This window comes from Cupressus sempervirens, chromosome 4 (assembly GCF_028749045.1).
Source record: "Cupressus sempervirens isolate cs-2001-9-10 chromosome 4, ASM2874904v1, whole genome shotgun sequence".
Taxonomy (NCBI): domain Eukaryota; kingdom Viridiplantae; phylum Streptophyta; class Pinopsida; order Cupressales; family Cupressaceae; genus Cupressus; species Cupressus sempervirens.
In genome coordinates, this window is record NC_143121.1 from 889,317,571 (window position 1) to 889,322,478 (window position 4,908).

Consider the following 4,908-nt stretch of genomic DNA (forward strand, 5'->3'; position numbering starts at 1 on the left):
AGACCCCCTGAAAAAAGATGCTATTGGCACTTTATAAGTAGTGCATTTACAATAAGCCACTTGTCAAAATGAACAAAGTGGACTTTCTAATTTTGCTTTTACAACTACCTTATGAGGCTAAAATCTATCACTTAAGCATTATAGCTTAATTTTACAATAATTTTGAAAAAGAATCAAAGCTTTACAATGCCAAAGAAGGCCTAATTCTGAAAGTGAAAAATTGGTCCACAAAACTCTAGAATCTGACTTCAAATCTAAAAAGTAGACAAAAAAAAACTCACTTTCAAAAAAAATGGAACCTGAAAAAGTGAATAGATGTGTTCATATAGAGCTTCTGAAGTTACAAAATGTAAGATTATGTAGGTATAGTTGCCAAAAAATGCAATTTTTGCAAAATTTGTGCACCAAAACTAGAAAAAAACACAACCACTAGAAAATTCAAGAAATTTTAACCAATTTCAAAAAAAATTGCACTTGAATCAGAGCTCGGATGTTAAACTTTTTGGCTCACAAAGTTAGGATGCCAAACTGAAAAGCAATCTAAAGAGGGGTCTAGAAGGAAAACTGTGAGACTAAATTTGATGGTTGAACAGTCGTCACTATAGTTGTAAAACACTTGAGTATGACGGTCAAATGGCCATCAATTTTAACCTCAAAAAAAGATGATGTCAGCAAAAATTCTCGCCCTAACATGACATGGCAAGCTGACTCAGCGTTCGTACTATATGGATGGCATGTGTCACGATCTATATGGCTAACATGGCACTATGAGGTAGGAAAAAATGACTAGTTTCCATTAGGTGATGTGGCAGTACCAATTAAGCTGAGCTGGTAGTCGCTAAGTGGGTAAAATCGCTGACTGAGCAACGTGGCAGGGTTAGCTGTCCTCGTGGCAGAGGTGGACTACTCAAAAATGTTCTGAATGGCTTTATCGAAGGGTGACACTTGTCATAGAATTTGAATGGAAGGAAAAAACAATTTCCAGAAAGGAGATTAAATGTTGGGAATAGAAAACTCCAACTGTCACTGGAATACAACTACGCAAGATGTCGAAAACTAAGAATTGATGCAGCTGAGAACCTGAACCTCACTGGATGTGATAATTTTGTTGCCAAAAAGCTTCCAAGCTATCAAATTTTTGTGGATTAATCCCACATTTGTGGGGTTACAGTCTGCCCTTGTTTATAAATTGAATGCACCACTACTACCAAATAAATGAGCTGTGGGCGTTAAAATGAAATGGCCCACTGGTTGATGCCCTCGCCTTGACTTTGAGGGGCTTTTTCAAGATAGGTGCCAGAAATAAGAGTGCTCCAGTGGTGAAAATTTGTTGTCAGAATAAATCTATAGGAATTCACAGGTGTACAGCTGCAGATTATATCCCAAATTTGATTAATGGGTCGCAGATAAAATTAAACTTGCAATAAACTAATCTGAAAAATTCCACCAAATATATAGAGCTGATTTGGGGTGTCACTGCCCAGTTCAAAAAATTTTTTTCTCTGCCTGGGAATGAATTCAAAAAATAATTTCAAAAATTACAAACAAATAATAGATCTAAAAATTAAATTACATATCTTAAAAGGACCATACTCGAATTGCAAATTAGGGCCTTTGGGGTCCAATTTGCAAAAAAAAATTTGCCTCACAGTCAATTTTGGGCCAAGGTAGCCGAGTTTATAGTCGATTTTCACCAATTTAGCTTTTCAGACGCAATGGTGAGGTCAAATCTAGCTCTAGACACTCCCAATTTTTGTAGCACTCCAAATTTAGTCTGAGGTGATGAAGCAAGCATGGTCTCGAAATGGCTATGTGATGAGAAAATCTCCAAGAGCTCTACTACTGTGTAATAATTTTCCTAAGGGAAAAATTCACCTAGGAACTAAGAACTCAAACACAAGCACATAGTAGACCAAAGAGAGAGAGAGAGAGTATGATCAGAATGACAATGTATTCAATATGCCATAATTCAGAGTACACTAGGAGCACGCCTATATATAGAGGTCTCTGAGATACATCTAGAATGCCTCGTAATCAGCACCATGATAAGTCATACAACTAAGCAAACGTCCACCAAATATGGGTTATCCTCCATTAAGCACGAAAGTATGTGTGATGATGTGAGGATAAGCCTACAAGGGTGTGACATACAAAACACTGTTGTAGACACCATGTGCTAAAATAGAGTTGTGCACTCTTGTGTTGTCAACATTCCAACACACAAGAGTGCACAAACTCCTAAGTTTCTCACTAATAAAATAATGCATTAACCTATGTAAACTTAAGTAAGTGTAATAAGTAAAGTACAAATTTACACCAATAAAAAGAAATCTAAAGAGATTGTCATTCAAAATAAAACTGTTTACTTATCAACTTTCCATCAACTATCTGAACTTTAACCTACTAACCTTTAATGTCCATGACTTCTCCATCAATCCAAGCCACTTTAGAATCTTGCACCCATACTTGAGAACCTACAAGAATGTTTATAGGAGCAAGAACACTACTTTGTGGTTAACTAATATAGGAACAACAACAACTAATGGCAATATATTTATATTATAAGATTGCCAATAAGATACTATCATAACCTTAATATCAATCTTATCCATCAAATATGATATTCTCAAAAATTTCTCTCTAAGGAAAATTCACATGTTGGAGGAAAGAAATATAAAAAAATAAATACAAATTGTCACATTTGATGACCATAAGTGTTCACTTACTGAGAGATAATAGTGGCAAGAGTAGGTCCAGTAACACCTAACCTAAGGATGATAATAAAAAGAAGAAATAGTAGGGCATTCAATATGTTGCTAGCCCCTACAAAAGTCTTAAAAACCACACCTTAGGAACAAGCTTATGTGCATGCACAATTCAATAATTTCAAATTTTATAATATGTGGACATTATAACAAAGTTGAAACAATAGTTTGATGAAAGCCAAAGTGAATTAAATGTCAATGAGTGAGTTTGAAAGTGTAGGGAAATCAAGATACCATTTTTATTTATTTTAGGATACAAGAATAAAATACAATTTTAAATTTTAATGTAATTGCAAGGGGTACTGACAAGACCATTATATAGGGAAAAGATATAAATATAGATTAGATGGTGTAAATACATAACAATAGTAAAAGGAACGAATGGACTTGCCAAATCATCATCTCATCTCTATAACCCACACAAAATGTTAGATATACACACCTCACTTTCAATGGTATCAAATCATTTTCCTATGTTATAGATGCTAAGCATATAACTATGGAGGAAGAAAGCGATTGTATAATCCAAATTGAGCATTCATTCACAAGAGTGAGAGTGGGGTTAAATAAAATGTATGAAAAAATGAGGAATAACCTGACAAGAGATCTTAATAGAAAACTACATAAGGAGATTGTGGAGTCTAAATTTATGGTGCTACTAGAGAAAAGTAGAAATCTATTGCATGAGATCAGTATCCTAAACAAGCCTCTTAAAATTCTTCCTTGTTCTCTCAAGACTCTAAGGTTGTGTACCCCATCTAACATATTAAAAAAAGCCAATTAATAGTTAAAAAATTCTCATAACACTGCTCATTCTTTTTAGTCATTGTATTAATGAAGTGAATATAATTCTTATATCACTAGTGCTTTAACATCAAGAATTGATGTTGTGAAAGTCTTGATTCCTTGGCTTTGGAAGGAATTGATGAACAATGGTTTGACAAGGATTAGAGAATTCCATCACTCTATAGATATACAAGAACACATTGTAGATTGAAAAGCTCATGCTACAAGTAGGGAAATTCATGTTTATTCTAATCTAGCAAAGGCTTCCAAAGATAAAATTAATGAAAAAGAGGGTCCTGGAAAAGATGCTCTATCACAAATCTTGAAAATGAGGATAGAATATAACTCTAATCAAAGACATCTAAAGAGAAATTCTGATAGAGGTAGGCTAGATAAAATAACTTGATAAAATGTGACACAAATTCCTAAAAGTAGCAAAATTGAGATCAATCCTCATGCCTCATTGGTTGAAGAAAATATCATTGGAATTATTGGAGTAAGGATTGATGTGTAAAGGATAAATGTAAATATTGTCAAGTCCCTTTTTAGACTTTTTTGGCAATTATATAAAAAAAATGTTATGGTTAAAACATAAGAGAAAATTGAAATAAATGCTAAAATAACTAAAAGTTAACTAAACCCTCAGCTAATCAATTATCTACTTCAGAACCCTTTATATTTTTTTGCAATTTTTTGTTTACGAAAAATGACCAAAGAATAGACTAAAAGAAAATAAAAAATATCTATTGAAACAAAATTAAAATTAGAGTTTGTGAATGAGGAATTTGTAAACAATTTCAGTGATTCAATTTAAGACCTAACCAACAATTTTCCATAGCTGAAGTGCACCATTTTACATATATGCTAAAAGACAATAAAATCCTAGTCTACACCATTATCTAGTTTTTGGATTTTAGAATAATATGTGATTGTTTTGTGTATTTTATTTATGGCAATTACTAAAGAATGGATTGGGAGTAAGTACCAAGAAATATCTATGAAAAATGAAAATAATGAAAGTTTGAGAGTGGAGAATTTGTGAACTATTTCAGCAATTGAGTTTAGATTTAACTAGGAAATTTTCAAAATATGCATCTACAAAATATATTAATAATCAACATATCTTATAATCAATATTAACATCAGTTTACAAAAAAAATTTGGATCTATATGATGATTCCAACTACAATAACTAAAATTTTACTAATGATGTAAACTGTTAACAATGAACATGCATAGAATATACTACCTACATGGCAATTATTTCAGACTCAACCTCTCCTTAAATGGACAAAGATGATAGAAAAATATGTAGGATGACAATTCATGCAATGATAGCTTAAATCATATATCACTA